This window comes from Bufo gargarizans, chromosome 1, assembly GCF_014858855.1.
Source record: "Bufo gargarizans isolate SCDJY-AF-19 chromosome 1, ASM1485885v1, whole genome shotgun sequence".
Lineage (NCBI taxonomy): Eukaryota > Metazoa > Chordata > Amphibia > Anura > Bufonidae > Bufo > Bufo gargarizans.
This window is the reverse complement of record NC_058080.1, coordinates 128377991-128395842: the sequence shown is the minus strand read 5'-3', so window position 1 is coordinate 128395842 and position 17852 is coordinate 128377991. Positions and strand designations below refer to the sequence as shown.

The window sequence follows — 17852 nt, the reverse complement described above, 5'->3', positions numbered from 1 at the left end:
GCTGTCGGGCCTCCTGACATGTCTGCTTTAGTAACTACTTGAATTCTCCAATGTAATAACTATTCTAAAGCATTCTTTAGAGATGTATACAGTGTCTAGTGGAGGTACCATGTACAGCACACAGAGGGCCTACGGGTCCATAATAGTGACTCTGTATGCCTCCAACCTATAGAGGCAGCTAGATCCTTAGCACTACAGATGGTCAGACTACAATCAGAAGGAAGTATGTATCTGACATGCACAGCTCCTTCCTGGAGGCCACATTTCTAGACTGCTTTTCCAGTTGGCAGAAGTTCTCTCAGTAGAATCATTACTAGCAATAGAGTTCAAAGGTTGAGTTACAAGCAAACTCACTTCTTCCTCCACCAAACCCAAACTACTTTACATCGAAAGTCCAAGATAATACCCAAGCATGTGAACGGGAGATTGCACAGCAGGTGATCACATTCAGTCAACAAAAGGTTGGCACTGGACTAATGATTCCCACAGATGAAAGATACAATATTCACTTGAAAGTTATCATTTCTATATCAGTCAATGTAAGAAATTTACAGCTGATTATTAAAACCAGGGATGATAGATAAAGCTGGCCAACAGGGCAAAAGACTGCTTTACATGGCTGTTGGACAACAGCAAACTGTTTGGCCCCCACCGCACTCCCGCTCACACATTCATGGCCAACTGTGCATGGAGGGGGGAAAAAATCACTGCCTATGGTGGCAGGGTCTCTTCCGAGAACAAAAAGATTGGACAAGTTGAAGTCCAACAGCTCGATCCTGGTCAGGGTACCACAAGGTACTCTGTCTTGGCCACAGTATTTAGACACAAGGATATGGCAGCCATCAGACTCTATGCCTTGGTGAAGGAAAACCTAGTTCAACTCTGGTTAAAAGTCAAGCCTGCACTGGAAATAGTTTTAAGAAGACTTGATTATAGGATGAAGGACTAAATTGGATAACAAAACTATAGGGGAGAGTTATCAAAACTGGTGTAAAGGAAAAGTGGCCTAGATGCCCATTGCAACCAATCAGATTTCACCTTTCATTTTCTAAAGGGGCTGTGAAAAATGAAAGGTGGAATCTGATTGGTTTCTATGGGCAACTAAGCCAGTTCTACTTTACACCAATTTTGATAAATCTCCTTTTATAAATGTACGGTTAGGGGATCTTCCTTCTGGACTATGTCCACCATATCATCTTAAACCTCACAGCACAAATTTAGGAAAAAAACATATGGAGTGTAAGACTGGAATGTAACATAAGGCCCATAGGATGGAGATATAACATTTGGACACAAGGGTTGGCTCCATTAGTGTGGAGAAGGTTTCCATCCTTTAAAAACAGTCCATTGTGTCCAGGGGCCAACTGGGAACTTAAAAATGGCCCTGGAAAAAATACTAAAAGTGGCCCCGTTTTGTAGTTGGGTCAAATCAAAAAAGCAGGGCCAGCAAAATACCATATTGTGGCACATTATACCACCCCAACAGAGTCAAATACCAGTGTCCATCACAAAATACTGCCAGCAGCACAAAATACATCCCCAAAAACTTCCACTGGCTGGCCGTGAGAAGGGCCCAGGACCCCCCTGGGCATCGGCCGCCCACCGGGAAATTTCCCTGTAAGGTCCATGGCCAATCCGCCCCTGATTGTGTCACCATATTATCTAACTTCTCCTCTTCTGCTCTCTGCAAACCAGAGAGTCTTCCTTTAACGTAAGTCCTGCATGTGCCTCAATGCCTGCGGGATCATTGGGAACACTTCCATGAGAAAAAAAAGTTATGTACTAAAAGAACTAAAAAAAAAACCTCCATGTTAATCTTTCCAGATGTTCAGAGACAGCGAGGCTACACAAAGACGCTCACAGAAGCATCAGGTCATGTTGACTAATGCTGTATCACTGGTTAATGTTTCACAGCTTTTTTCACAACTATTGCGCAATTCTTAAGTAGTTTAAAAGGAAAAGAGTCCAGTGTTAAACGACACGAGATTAACTAATCCTAATCAAAGGTACAAAGCACATTTAAAGGAAATGGCATGTGAAGCCAAGGTGTGTCCACGGATCAGACAGTCACAGTCACATTTATTCTCTTGATGCTTTTACAATATGGAGTATTAGATAAAGTGGCTAAAGACACACAAATTGTCTGATTATGCAAACATTTTCAACAAGGATTGGACAATCGGCCTGGAAATTTGCTGATCTCAGCAGGTCCAGCCTCAGAGAACAGCTGGTGTGAGAGGAAATGTGGAATTACATGCTGTCCAAAGGACCGACTATATAATATATGGACAGGCCTGGGACCCCCAGAGCTAGATCCGCTCTGATAATGGCTCATAGAGGTATGGTCCCCCTCTCCAGACCTTTATATCTCCTAATAGAACATGTGGTAAGGGACTGTCCTCAATAGACAACTCCTTTAGAGTGCCATCAGACTAGAGTTTAATTTATCAAAAGTTGTCCATCGCAACCAATGAGAGCTCACATTTAATTTCAAGAGCTCTGGAAAAAAAGCGGAGCTCTGATAGGTTGCTATGGGCAACTAAGACAATTTAACAAGTGTTTTATTTTTTCAGTTCACATTTTCCTGGCATTTTTTCCAGAATTTATTTTATAAAGAAATCAAGGGGAAAATGGCTGAAAAATTTTTCACACCCAGGACGTGCTGGTGTTTGAAAAAAACAAACAAAAAACTTTAAAAAAATGCTTAAATGTTTATAGGGCGTTTTATTTTTTACCCCCACATGACATTTGGGTGGAGCATTTATTAGTGCAAAAAAAACACTATTTGAAATGTGATGTTTTACAGAAAAAAGGGGTTCTTAGTATCTGTAGGGTGGAGATTCACTTTAAAGGGATTTACTACCTGCTGTAAACAAGATTTGTAGGTTCCTGCATAGTAGATAGAGCGACCATATGGAAGAGCTCCCTGGATATGACACAAGATGATGAGTGACCTTGTATGTGTAGGGGGTAGAGATAATGTGAGTTTGCCATTGCATACAGATGGTTTCCATCATGCCCATATGCCTATGGCACTTCAGATCTTTGGACATAAATATATATTACCCACACATCCACTCATCTATGGCCAAGCTTAAGGTCCCTTTAGACGGGACAATTCAGCAGGCCATTAGTGGGAACGAACGCTTGCCGGCTTGTCACATGCAGGGATCTCCTCCACAGTATGAGGAGGAACGATCACTAATGCCATAGCTCGTCCCCATACTGTCTCGTTTGTCTACACAGCACGATCCGATGCCAGCGAATGCCGATTTAGGTGCCTACACAAACAATCCAATTACCCAATGAACTAGCATTTCGCTTGTTCATCGAGTAACCATCTGCACCTTTACACCACCAGATAATCGGTAACGAGCGTTGCTATGACTGGTGGATTTTCGGCCTGTGTAAAAGCCCCTTCTTCAGTCCATATTTACAACTCTGTAGTCAGTTTATATAGAATCCATCAGTCAGCCATGACTAAAACACACATCTGCAGCATCTACAAGGGTTAAAAGCACAGGGATATTGGTCGATGCAAAAAACAGAGCTGCGGACTGCACAAGTCAGCTTTCTTAAATCTATATTCTTCCTCTTTCTCCAAAGTACTTCCTCATGCCCTTCACTGGTGAACGCTGTCTTCTCCAGGGGAGGTGAAGGGGCAGCTCTCGAGGAGCCTCGCCCAGGTTAGGAAAACAAATGTGGAGCCTTAACAGCAGGGAGTATGAGACATTTCCTGAAGAATCCAGGCAGGATTTTTCCTTTCCTGCTCAGTTACACTGTTACCTTTTCCTCTTTCCTCTCCCACAATGTTGCAGGGTCACATCTTGGAAGAGCTTCTCTGTTTAACCCAATCACCTCTGGGGCTAGAATGAAACTAATTTAGGAAGTTTTGATTGTTGAATGCATCACATAGAGGTCTATGTTGTGTGCAGCAGGAGGGTCCTTGTTCTCCTATGTACAGGCTCCATACACATGTTGCTGTCAAACATTGACTTCAGATGTGTCCCAACTTAAAGTCACATCCATATGAAACACATTATGTTGCACATCATAGTTGGTGATTGATTGCAGTTGTGATGTCACTACGGCTCTTCAGGTTCATGGTGGTACATTTGCAGTGATCTCTAATGGATGGTGACTCATGCATCGTGTTACTTGGTGCATGTTATTGCCCAGCGAAGAGCGCCACACAGCCCAGCCTTCAACTCAAAGCTAGATGGTGGTTGTAGTAAACCATCCAACATGGCACAGTCATTACTTTAGGAAACTAAATTCAACTGTGCAAATTTGCGCTTGACTGCAACTGGAATATCTTGGCACAATGGCCACATTTGCAATCCAATAGAAGCTGAAGGGGAACCACAGCAGGTGGGCAGCTTTTGCTATTAATTTCTATTGAAACTCAAGGGAGAAAGGTCACATATCAGGAGTCCATTTGTATCATGCAAGCCACATGCATTTAGAGTCATGTAGCCTTGGGTTAACCATCAGAAGTCCACATGAATAACATTGACTATCTGGTGACAATGGCACCTTGTCATGAGGCGTGATACAATAAGGAACAAGTCAGTTATTGAAGTTGTTTTGTTAGAGGTAGGTCAGATGTGAATGTGTAGGGATCAAAGTTACTTTGACAAGGATAAAATTAATGATTTGGTCATAGGATCTCCAAAAAGGTAGGGAATTCCTGGTACGTAGTGATTAGTCTCTACCAAACAAGGTCAACCGGTGAACCAGCATGGACACCCAAGACTCACTGATGCCCATCCAATCCATTAAATCCCCATATGGCACCTTACAGGACTTTAAAAAATCTGCTGCTAATGCCAGATACCACAGGGCACCTTCAGGCCTTGTGGCGTTCATGCTATTTTGGCAGCATGAGGGTACAACCTAAGTGATATTAGGGAGAAGAGTTTTAATGTTATGCCCTTTTTGATGTATGCTCCTATTTCATTGCAAATATAAAATGTCAACTTTTTTGGTTTGATTCCTCTTGTTAGTTGCTTCCATCCAGCAGGCCACTTGAGATTTGTATGATGAACGAGGCAAGGAGGTCAACTGGAGTTTTCATAAATTACGAAACTTTTATATCAGGCAAATGCAATCTTTAATGAATCATGGTTCTATCTTTAGTACACGCAAGATGGATTTGATCTCAGAGTTTACCTAGTGTGCGCTGTTGGCCCACAAGCCATGTTTTCTTGTATATTTTATGATAAAGGAAAAAGTTAGGAGTTTATTTAGTGCGGCAGGTGATAATGCAGCCATTGACTGAAGTATTGCATGACTTGGCAGATTGAAGAAAGGGTCACCATTGATCAAGGCTGGTGATGGAAAGTTTTGGTCTAGACTTCCGCTTAGGGCAAGCGGGTTTCTAGGGATCAGTAATGCGTCCAACTGTCAAGTTAGTCTCCTTTGCACACTGGCGTTTTGGCTTTCCGTTTGTGAGAAATTCGTTCAGGGCTCTCACAAGCGGTCCAAAACGGATCCGTTTTGCCCTAATGCATTCTGAATGGAAAAGGATCCGCTCAGAATGCATCAGTTTGCATTAGTTCCGTCTCCATTCCACTCTGGAGGCTGCTTGCAGCGTTTTGGTGTCCGTCTGACGAAACTGAGCCAAACGGATCCGTTCTGACACACAATGTAAGTCAATGGGGACGTATCCGTTTTCTATGACACAATCTGGCACAATAGAAAATGGATCCGTCCTCCATTGATTATCAATGGTGTTCTAGACGGATCCGTCTTGGCTATGTTAAAGATAATACAAACGGATCCATTCTGAACGGATGCAGACGGTTGTATTATCTGAACGGATCCGTCCATGACAGATCCGCACAAAACGCAAATGTGAAAGTAGCCTAAGAAGACACCGGTGAAAACAGGCTATTGAGCAATGTTTTAACTGGAAGCTGGGACGGAAATCAGCTGATCCTAGGGGATATAGTTTCTCTAACCCCTCATGATCAGCTCTTATCACCAGGGGATGCCACACTTAACCATACAGCTCCTCTCCATCTGTTTTTGTAGAATGAGGAGGGTCACAAATGAACCATTTGGACAATGATGCCCATATGCCCTAATAGGTCAGGGTTGTCTTCAATACAACCTCTTTAATTACACTTGAAGAATCCTAATTTTGTCAAGTTGTTCAATTCCATTCAATTGTTCCTCGTTTTCTTGTTACACCGGTTTCAGGGACAGCTGGATTACAACCACCCCAGGTACATTAAGAGCCGTTTCACACGAGCGGATGCCGTGCGTGGCATCCGCTCCGTGAAAGAGTGCCAAGACCCGCTGCAGACTGCAGAGGCACGGAGCAGTAACATGACTGTTAATGCTCCGTGCCTCTCTGTGATCTCTTTACTACGAAATCACAGTTGTCACTGTGATTTCGTAGTAAAGAGATCACAGAGAGGCACGGAGCATTAACAGTCATGTTAATGCTCCGTGCCTCTGCAGTCTGCAGCGGGTCTTGGCACTCTTTCACGGAGCGGATGCCACGCACGGCATCCGCTCGTGTGAAGCGGCCCTAAGAGGCAGACACCAGTTTTCCCGGGCTCTGGATTGGCAAATGTCTCCAGTTATATAGAAAACCTAGGGAAACATCACTTTGTAAGTAGATGTGTCTGGGGCTTGATCATGGGGGCAAACATTTTACTTAATGTCCTTTAGGGCCCTTTTAAAATGACCAATGAAGTGGGCAGTGATTGGAAATGAGGAATATTGATTCTGAATCATTGCCCACTCTTCTCTTTAGCTCAATTATTGCTGCTACATGGGGATGAATGATCGCTACCATGATCGTTCATCCCCATGCAGTTTCATTGTGCTGCAAAAATGATCGGATCATTTGGCAAATGGTTAATCATTGGCACATTTAGGCCCCATGCACATGACCATATCTGTTTTGTGGTCCATAAATCAGGGGTCTGCAAAACATGGGTTATGGACATCCCACCCTATGTTAAAAATGCCTATTGTTGTCCGCAAACCGGACAAGAAAAGGACGGGTTCTATTATTTTTGTGGATGCCGCGGAATGGACAGCACATGGTGCGCTGTGTGCATTTTTTATTGCCCCATTGAAATGAATAGGTTTTTTGGTGATTGGACGAGAATCAAAAATACGGTAGTGTACATGGGGCCTTACACAGGCCAATTATCAGAAGCCCTTAATGTCCAATGTCTAATTTTCCTGCAGCGTACCTCATTCTAATTTAATTACAAATAACACTACGAGCAACAATAAGAATATTGCCGATCTGGAGATCACAATAGTAAAGGATGTCCTAACTGTGACTGTGGTGGAAATGACTACTTTCAATGAAAAGGGCAGCCAAATGCCATTGACCTGGAAATGTGATCAGACTTTGTTTTATTGTCCTGGACTTTTTCACTTTCTTATTATGAATGAACAATGGTAGAGAAACTGGTAGTAGAGCAGGAGATGGTGAAATCTCACATCTACTCAATACCCGTTCGTTTGCCCCTAATTTCCTGGGTTTCCAGGGAAAGTCCTTGGTTATGATGTTGTTTCCTCTGAATGTAGTTTCCATTTATTACATGTGGCAATTCCTACGTTTCACTGCACGTCTCTTACTTGTCTGTTTTTCATGTTTGTGAATATTACACAATAGTCTCATGCCCATTGCTTTTCTCACACTGACAACATTTCTTTTTGTTGTTGCTATAACTCCCCCAATACATGACGTTACTAAAGTAGGATTGTAGAAATGTACTTGTTAACTATTACACATACCATATCAAAAGTCAATGGAATCAGAAGGCTAGGTTCACACAGGGCAGTTTTTGATGCACTTTGTTTAGCCAAAGCCAGGAGTAGATTCTAAAATATAAGTTAAAATGTAGCTTAGGGCTCTTTCACACCTGCGTTCTTTTCTTCCGGCATAGAGTTCCGTCGTCGGGGCTCTATGCCGGAAGAATCCTGATCAGGATTATCCTAATGCATTCTGAATGGACAGTCCGTCCTTCAGGATGCATCAGGATGTCTTCCGTTCCGGAACGGAACGTTTTTTGGCCGCAGCAAATAGCACAGCATGCTGCGCTTTTTGCTCTGGCCAAAAATCCGGAACACTTGCCGCAAGGCCGGATCCGGAATGAATGCACATTGAAAGGCATTGATCCGGATCCGGCCTTAAGCTAAACTTCGTTTCGGCGCATTGCCGGATGCGACGTTTAGCTTTTTCTCAATGGTTACCATGGCTGCCGGGACGCTAAAGTCCTGGCAGCCATGGTAAAGTGTAGTGGGGAGCGGGGAGCAGCATACTTACCGTCCGTGCGGCTCCTGGGGTGCTCCAGAGTGACGTCAGGGCGCCCCAGGCGCATGGATGACGTGGTGCCATGCGATAACGTCATCCATGCGCATGGGGCGCTCTGACGTCATTCTGGAGCGCCCCGGGAGCCACGCGGACTGTAAGTATACCGCTCCCCCGCTCCCCACTACTACTATGGCAACCAGGACTTTAATAGCGTCCTGGGTGCCATAGTAACACTGAAAGCATTTTGAAGACGGATCCGTCTTCAAATGCTTTCAGTACACTTGCGTTTTTCCGGATCCGGCGTGTAATTCCGGCAAGTGGAGTACACGCCGGATCCGGACAACGCAAGTGTGAAAGAGGCCTTATCCGTAGTAGCAATTTGTGACCAAATGGTATCAGATCCCAGCAAGGGGAGAAGCAGGGGTGTAACCACCATAGCGGCAGACCATGCGACTGCTATGGGGCCCAGGACAAGAGGGGGCCCAGTTGGGATCATCCCTTTTTCTACTGGAGGTAAAAACTTAGTCAGGACTCTACCCTTGGTTTAGGCAGAAACCCTTCTGTCCTGTGTGGGGGGCCTGGTTTGATCCTTGCTGTGGGGCCCTTACTTCTCTATGTACGCCACTGGGGAGAAGTATAACTTTCCTTTACCTTTAAAGCTGTCCTTTATATTTCTTCTCTCAGGAACCAAGCCCAGTCTTGCCATATAACGTGCATATCCATATACTGTCTGAACCTAGCCTAAGCCTGATCTAAGGCCTCCATATCTCCCCAGAGGATGATAAATGTCTGCCAGAGAGCTCTGGCACCGCTTATCTTGGAAAGAAAAACAAATGACTGGATGCTATGAAATCCAGCATGTCCAGTTCTTGATAGGAGGTGTCAATGGTCCCTTAAAAGAACAGATTATTGGTGAATTTGTATGCAGTACAGGTGTCACAGTATGGCAAGGCACCATGTTATCCCCTAAAAGCAATACCGTCCATAATATAACATCTGGTGGAACATGCCGCCATGTTTTCCTTGAGGATTCTCATGGAGTCCATCAGAAATAAGGTTCTGTGTTGTCCCTTAGCAGACTATGGATGCCACATTACAGATCTGGACAACAGGTAATGGACATTACATGATGCTTGGTCCCATCATGTTATAGTCTTTGTGTCTTTTGCCACCATCATATCCTGCAGATTGGTGGAGCTTGTCGTTACACCTCTCTCCGATTGACAGGTACGGTCCATAAAATTAATTTCTTCCTCCCTCTGCGTGTTAAGGCATAAAAATAATTCCTAATAAAAGTATTTTATATTGTAAAAGCTCTGAAGAAGCGGTATTACTGGCCAACCTTACTATATACCAAACAATGTATATAAGCAAAATGTTCAGAATCCAATTCCCTAATGTCTTATGTAAAGTGGCTCCTTCACAGCCTCCTAAGATCTGAGTCTAAAAGCTGAAGACTATTGTTCCAGTGGGAATGACGGTTTCCATCTGTAGTGATAATTAGACCTCATTCAGATGGCCACAAAGTGGAAGTATTTTAGCCGTCGTATTACAGCCACAAATCCCAGCCCAACCGGTGGTCTAAGTAACAGCAGCATCGGGATGTATGATGCTGTTCGGTTTTATGGCTGTAATACAGACGCTAAATGCATCCACATTATGGTCATCAGAATGAGGCCTTCATCAGGGTTTCAGGTGGTTGTTTTATTGTTTGTATTATTGGACCTGTATTATTTTACTGTATAGGAAAGAGTCAGGGGCATAGTTAAAGGCTCATGGGCCCTGGTGCAGGAGTTTAGCTTGGGCCCCCACCACCACCTTCCCTCAGTGCTTTATGGCAAGGGGCAGGGGTGCACCTAGCCTTTCTGGTACCTGAGGCAAAAATTGAAACACCCCCTCCCCCATGCCAAATTCTCAACCTAACCCATTCCCTCCAGTCCTACTGGTAAAGGGGTTGTCCTCTTTTTACTACTGACAACCTATCCTAAAGATAGGTCATTAATATCAGACCGGCGGGGGTGCCGGGAGATCAGCTGTTTGAAGAGAGGGCAGTGCTGATATGAGAGCTGCTTTCTCTGTTCTGTTCACCTGCTCACCGCAGCAATTGCAGTGATGAGCAGGTAAACAGAGCACAGAAGGCAGCGTTCGTACGAAAAATAAAGCTGACAACCCCTTTAAAGACATACTTGGAAGACATTACATACAGCGCTACAGAACATACAGGGTCATATCCCCAATACTATACTGTAGAAATAATCCCCCAGAAAATACTGGTACCACATAGCTAGTGTGCCAGTACAAAAAAATATCCCCTTACCTTTCAGATCAGACCCCCATACCAAACCCCAGATGAGACCCCCCTATCTCAGACCAGACCCCGTTTAGACCTCTGTCAGATCCCATATCAGACCCCCATTAGACCCCGTCCCAATATCAGACGACCCCCATTAGACCTCCAGACCCCCATTAGACATCAGACCAGACCTCCAGACCCCCATTTGACCTCCAAACTCCCATATTAGACCTTTAGACCCCCAATCAGACCTCCAGAGTCCAGACCCCCAATTGTACCCCCATTAGACCTCCAGACCCGGAATCAGACCCCCATTAGACTTCTCTAGACCCCAGTCAGACCCTTCAGACCCCCAATCAGATCCTTTAGACCCCCAATCAGACCCTTTAGACCCCCAATCAGACCCCTAATCAGATCCTTCAGACCCCCAATCAGACCCTTCAGACCCCTAATCAGACTCTCAATCAGACCCCCAAATCAGACGTCAGATCAGACTATAAAATAAATAAATAAACTTACCTCTCCTGCTGTGCCGCTCCTCTTACGGTCACGCTGTCTCCTGGGCTCTCATTTTTTCTCAGGTCCCGCGCTGCAGTCACCTGACTTCCTGCAGTGTCAGGTTAGAGTGCGCTATGTACGTCCTGACGCAGCAGCGCTGGCCCCGGGAAGAGCAAGCAGGAGGAGGGGTGAGTACTGTACAGCGCTCACAGCGCTTCTCTCCCCCTCCTCCTGCAGACTAGTGAGAGCATTTGTTATGGAGGCGCTGACTAGTATTCCCTTTATAAGATGCAGTGCATCTTATAAAGGGAAATATACAGCACCACTGGGCCCCCCCTGGCTTAGGGGCCTGGTCGCATCTGCGACCCCTATAGTTACGCCAGTGGAAAGAGTAGTTTCCTGCACTTACCTACACAGTATAAAAGTAACATGTACCAGGTGGTATACAATTTATTTTACAACTGGAGCCAATGGATGACATATGCCCCTCTAGAGGTATATTGTAGCATATGTTGCTGCCAACCGTTGGAGAAATACATCAGGGATTAAACCCGGTCATGTACCTCTGATGGAAGGAAATAATGAGATGTCAACAGAGCCTTACACAGTGGTTGAGGTTCAGTGTAACAAATTCCTTTCGTCGTTTTTGGATCCAATCCCAATTTTGGCAAAAACAAGCAAAATAATATTAAAAAACACTTATTTATTGCAAGGGCGGTATCGAACAGCTTAAACAATCACTGACCCAGCTCTGTGACACTATTACAATGGCCTGACGTGTAAAAAAGAAGTGGGATCATGTACCTGCTCCTAATTTGTTGATCACCACAAGACATAAATGAGCTTTAAAGAGGCTTGGAACATTGGCTGAACCCCACAACTGAAGTGGGAGCAGTCGGCCATCTAATATGTAGAGGGCCACCTGACTCTACCCCCACGGCAGATGTAGGGGAAAATAAGGATCAGGCAAATATAGACCCAATCCTTTTGTACTTGGGGAGATAAACTGCTGGCACCAGCTTCTTCATGCTCTTCCTACTGAGAACATATTGCTTGCGTGTGAAGGGATCCCAAGTGATAAGTTGTCTCATGTGTAGTCAACCTCAGTCAATGTTCACACTACTGCCATTGGGTCTTCTTAGCGGAGCCATGACCATTATGACAGCATTTTTTTGCCGTCGCTTAAATATCGCCAACATATTCCATAGCACTGTACAAAGATCGCCACCATTCCCATCTGACCCTGTCCCCTAGTGCAGTGTTTCCCAACCAGTGTGCCTCCAGCTGTTGCAAAACTACAACTCCCAGCATGCCTGGACAGCCTTTGGCTGTGCGGGCATGCTGGGAGTTGTAGTTTTGCAACAGCTGGAGGCACACTGGTTGGGAAACACTGCCCTAGTGGGCCTCACATTTCCCTATATCAAACACGAGAGTTAATTAGCCTAACAGCAAGTTTTTGGAATGTGGAAGGAATCAGCTAAACGCGAGGAGAACATAGAGACTCCACTCAGAATCCTTGGTCGTATCTCCAGATCTTGCCATTTTGAAGGCCCAAATGTCGTCACGTACATGGACAAAGGGTTAAGCACTGGTGAGCAGAGGTGTTAGCTCTCAGGGTGGAGACTGGGAGTTGCTGGGGCAGTGACAGAGGTTTGGTCAGGACCTGTGATCTGAAACAGGAAAGAGCACACATATGCCACTTGGAATGTATGACGCAAACTCCAGCCTTGAAACAAAGAAAAGGAAACAGCTCTTCTGGCTGAGCAAGGGAGAAAGCACAGAGAGACTGCAGTCAGCCCAGGCTGAGCAATATTCATGAGCAGCTGCTCTCATGGACTACAGCAGCGGCGGGTGGAGGTGTTTGTTCAATGGGTGTGAATAAAAACAAGGGCTTTATAGGCAGGTCCTGCCCTGTTTACAAATACACGAAAGGTGACCGGCCGGCATCTGCATTAAATTGTCGAAATGAGCGAATGACTAATGAGCAGGTCACTAGTCTTTAGGTGGAGCAACGCCCTGACCTATATTTTATCAACTTACTGGGTTTCATCCAATTTATACTTGAAATAGGAATCTGACACCATTTCTATCGTTTTACATCGCGGTGTGACTATATGACGGTAGTACGCCAGTACAAGGCTACAGCGGCAAAACAAAGAGATCACTGACTGCTGGTTATCTCTATATTTATCTACGTCTCTAACGTATTCTGTAGGGTTGTACGGAGCATAAACGTACACCAGTCACCGGTGGGCGCTCACAATGGGTCGTTGATCATCACCATGCATTAAACTGTACAGAGACACACGGGGCCCCATCCATCCACTCTGTGCACCACCATGTGTAGCCTGGAACAGTGCCGACTTATGGGGTCATCTTCCCCTAGCAAAATCAATTAACTGGATCCAATGGAACAGGCCACAAATTTCATTGTGCCTGTGTACAAAATCAAAGGCATACAGTCGTGATGTTTACGGGTCCGTATTCTACGCCCTGAATACAACTTTATAATAGGGTCCTGTCCTGACTCCTATAGTACATCATACATCATCATCTACAATAAAAATACTATGCACTATAGATTGTACATCATCCATCAGTCTAAGACTATAACGAAACACAGAGGTTTATCTAGACGGCGCAAAAGTCGTCTAGGTAAACCTTGTGTCTAACATGGCGGTAAGGAAACAAAATATACAGCGTGGACGTTTAAGTTGTCACAGCTACATCCACGAAGCAAAGCATTGCTGTAGCCTTAGCAACTAATCACACCTGAACCAGACCAGTTGGAAGGCGTACATAAAAGGCGTCCTCCCCTGTTGACAAAGACTATGTTAACCTGCTTTCTGGACAATGAGTTATATGTTAATAGGACTAAGGGTGTATTCACACCATGTGTTTCTGGCCCAGGTTTCCTCATGGATTCAGTGCAGAAAACGACGCTGAGTCTGCGCTGATACAGGCCCAAGTGGTTTTCAGTGGGAATCCACGGTGCAGATCATGGACTGCGGTTTCCCAGACCACGCTAAGAAGGTACACATCCATTCTTGACATGGTCGGGGGGGGGGGGGGGGGGGGGGGACATCACAGAAAGCCGCAGCGGGATCCTGCTGGCAGTTTAGTTCCATACAGTGGAGCTAAACCAACACCATTCAAAGTCAAAACCCGCCACAGAAACCGCAGCGGTCAAAATCCGTTGTTTGAACCTACACTCGGGTATGCAGAGAAGGCAGATCATACTGGATTCACACATGAATCCCGCCAAAGGCCCCTATGTAGCTGCAATGCTTCAATGTACATGGGAGCTGCAGTGATTCTGTTGGGAGTTATGTTTTATTTATTTATTTATTATTTATTTATCATAATAGGCAACATTGTATCTCACTGGTCAGTTATGCTTAGGAATCGCCTTTACTATTCACATAAAATAAAATAAAAACGTCAGTTCTATATTGCAAGACAGGGGCTCAAACTTTCCGCAGGTCCTGCCAAAATAATGATCTGGTCTCCAGCTTCTTGTCCTTCCTGTGCTACTGTTTTCAAAGCCATAAAAAACGAATTTGGCCCTAATAAAATAGAGTTACCATTCAGGCATTGCTGGGGTGTAAAAAAGCGGCTCAGAAGGTGTCTAGCAACAGTTGTTCTGTGCCAGCCAGGCAGAGACACAATGTGCAAAGAGTGGAGGCTGCAGCAACATCTGTTCCCACCACTGTCCTGCTCGTGTAAGAGTGAAGGGCAGGCCGAGGGCAAAGTCTTCTTTTTTTAGTCATTACAACACCGGGCAGACAACAACTCCATAGTGGTGTGACAGCAGGGGCACCCGGGGTCGCAGATTTCAGGGGGGGGGGGGGACGCGGGTCACTAGAGTTACGACTAGTCTATATAATGTATTTTGAAGAGTCATGAATGCACATACAAAGCACAAGTCATTCACACTCGCGTTTTGTGCAGATCCGTCATGGACGTTCTGAACGGATCTGTTTGTATTATCTATAACATAGCCAAGACAGATCCGTCTTGAACACCATTGAAAGTCAATGGGGGACGGATCAGTTTTCTATTGTGCCAGAGAAAACGGATCCGTCCCCATTGACTTACATTGTGTGCCAGGACGGATCCGTTTGGATCCGCTTCGTCAGGCGGACGGAAAAACGCTGCAGGCAGCGTTTTGGTGTCCTCCTCCAGAGCAAAATGGAGACTGATCGGAGGCAAACTGATGCATTCTGAGCGGATCCTTTTCCATTCAGAATACATTAGAATGCAAACTAAACCGTTTTGGACCGCTTGTGAGAGCCCACGACGGATCTCGCAAACGGAAAGCCAAAACGCCAGTGTGAAAGTTTTTTCTGTGAACACACGGAGCCGGAACATGTTCTGCACAGCTGTGCACACACCTATTAATCTCCAGTTATCAGGGGCTACATGTGAATAAACGTATACACGATTACAGCTTGCAGATAACCTTCCAAGGGAGCTTTTTCTGTGGCTAAATGCTTTTTCCACTGTCATGTATAGATGTAGCAGAGCCGATTTTGTTTGCTGCAGCGGAGCTGGGTTTATCATTTGGCACAACTCCGTTTCTTATCATAGTGTGTCATCTCTCTCGCTTTATAAAGCGCCACTCTGAAAGTTCTCGCGGCTCACACACAGCGGAGCTCCCAAGAGCGAAACGACAAATTCAGCTCTGCTCCATCCGTACAGAAGCGTGCAACATCCTTTTATAAAACCCATGTAGAAAACAAAAGACAACCCTTGGTCATGCCGATTGTTTAACCCGCCGACAGTATGACAGTAGATAAAACCGCCAAGCGATCGGATACTTTTTCATTGACCCAAGATAACCGATGATAACGACACAAGTCCGATTGCCCGCGACGATGTCCCATCGTGTGAATCATGGCTCACGACTCATCAGATTACAAAAAACTGTCTATATCATGATAGCACTAAATAAAAAAATTATGTAAAAAAAAAAAAAAAAATATTCAAATGATTTCAATTGAGCGATTCCGAACGTGTTGGCAGCTTGGATGCAAGTATAACGGGCTCACCGTCACTGCCTCCACCAGCTGTATACAGTAGTAGTCATACATACAATAGCACAAAAAGGCAAATAAACCACCGATCCGTAAAGTAAACTGCAGTTATAGGTGTTGCTATCGGTATCCAAGAAAATGTATAACGTTTCGATAAGTTTCATATAAATGATGGGTCCCCCCCCAACATTAAAATAGAAGCACCCCCCCCTAAAAAAAATACAAAAAAAAATAGATCCAAAACCCAAAAAGTGCTGTTGTGAGATCTCCCATATCTTCCACTGTAACTTTACTACAGTATAAAGAGAGCTAAGAAAAGCAATCATTGGCAGTGCCACCGTCAAATGCCAATCATGGGTGACAAGGGCTGTCTGTACCTCCCTCTGGAGGGTCCACTGGCTGGCACTGTGAAGTCCCCATCAATCAGCCTTTCTGTTCAGACAGCCCGGTGGAAAATGTAGAGACCAATGTGTGGCCAGGGCTCAATCAGCTGACAGTAAGTTTAACTTGTCCTGGGAATGGTGCCCACCACAGCCAACCAGGTGATCGGTGCCAGCACAGACTCGGCTCTTCTTCTGATTATCCAAGCAGTGGTGTCTTATATCCAGAAAGCAAAAAAAAAAAAAGTCAAAAAATCGCCCATGATCCAGCCGATAACCCATTCCCCAAAACAATGGTGCCCAGGTTCACCCCAAGAATCAGCCGGGCACCTGCTGCAGCCTACAGACTGGCAGGACAGACCGAGCTAGCAATGTGCTGTAATAAGGAATTGGAAACTTACTGTGATCCCGGCCGGAGGGGGCACAGGGGTCTGGTCTCTGACACGCTTGGGCAGTAGTCCTCCAGCAGTGTGCACAGCGCTCTCTCGGCTCAGCTGTGTCTCACATGAGTGTGTGCTGCTACAGCCTGAGGTTAGGGACAAGCCTCTGAGGGATGGGAATTCAGGGAGGGAGGATCAGCAGCGGCACTCTACACACCAGCAGGGTGGGGCAGCTCCTGCCCATAGGGTGGGTTTGGGTGGAGGCTTGGACCAGTCAACATTGACACTTTCATAAATCTATATTTACAGAGCAGTCAGCCTCTCCCCTGCTGCTGCCTCCTCCTCCTCCTCCCTCCACACACAGGACCTGATCACTCTGTGACCCCACACACTCCTAGGAATGCAGATCTCCAGGAAAAGTCCCACAATGGACTGCATGTCCTCTATTTCTGCTGGGAATCCCTAGGATATCATTTGGGGATAGGGAGCACTTTTTTTGTACTCTATAACCCCCTTGTGATACAAAGAAAATGAAACAGCGGCGCTGCTGGGCTGAGTTTGTCACTTGGCGCGACTCACGATATGTTATCTGTGGTTTTCCATAGAACTGCAAGTCAATCGTAAGGCTTTATCTCACGGAGCAACCCAAAACAATGAAAAGACAAACACAGCTCTGCTTCATCTGAATGACAATGCTCTGTAAATACCCTGCACATGGCTGCGTAGGCTCCTGATGTCGATTTTTTAGTAGATCATGACTTGGCTTTGGGTAATTTAAGAATGACAAAACTGATTACTGATTTCACACTTGCGTTCGGAGCGGATTCGTCTGGTGTCTGCACAGACGGATCCGCTCCTATAATGCAGACGATGGGATCCGTTCAGTACAAATCCGTCTGCATTATATTTCTGAAAAAATTCTAAGTGTGAAAGTGAGTCAGATGGATCCGTCCAGACTTTACATTGAAAGTCAATGGG

At 45.2% G+C, this 17852-nt stretch overlaps 1 protein-coding gene across 1 annotated transcript in view; it reads right to left on the bottom strand.

Annotated features, from left to right (window-relative positions):
* The window catches only part of KLF3 (Kruppel like factor 3), a 55841-nt gene extending 38790 nt beyond the window's left edge, over positions 1-17051 (bottom strand). The window contains exon 1 of the mRNA XM_044298149.1: positions 16896-17051. The gene's annotated coding sequence lies outside the window, so the exon portion shown is untranslated. The remainder of the gene's footprint in view (positions 1-16895) is intronic.
* Between the last annotated feature and the right edge of the window lie 801 nt (positions 17052-17852).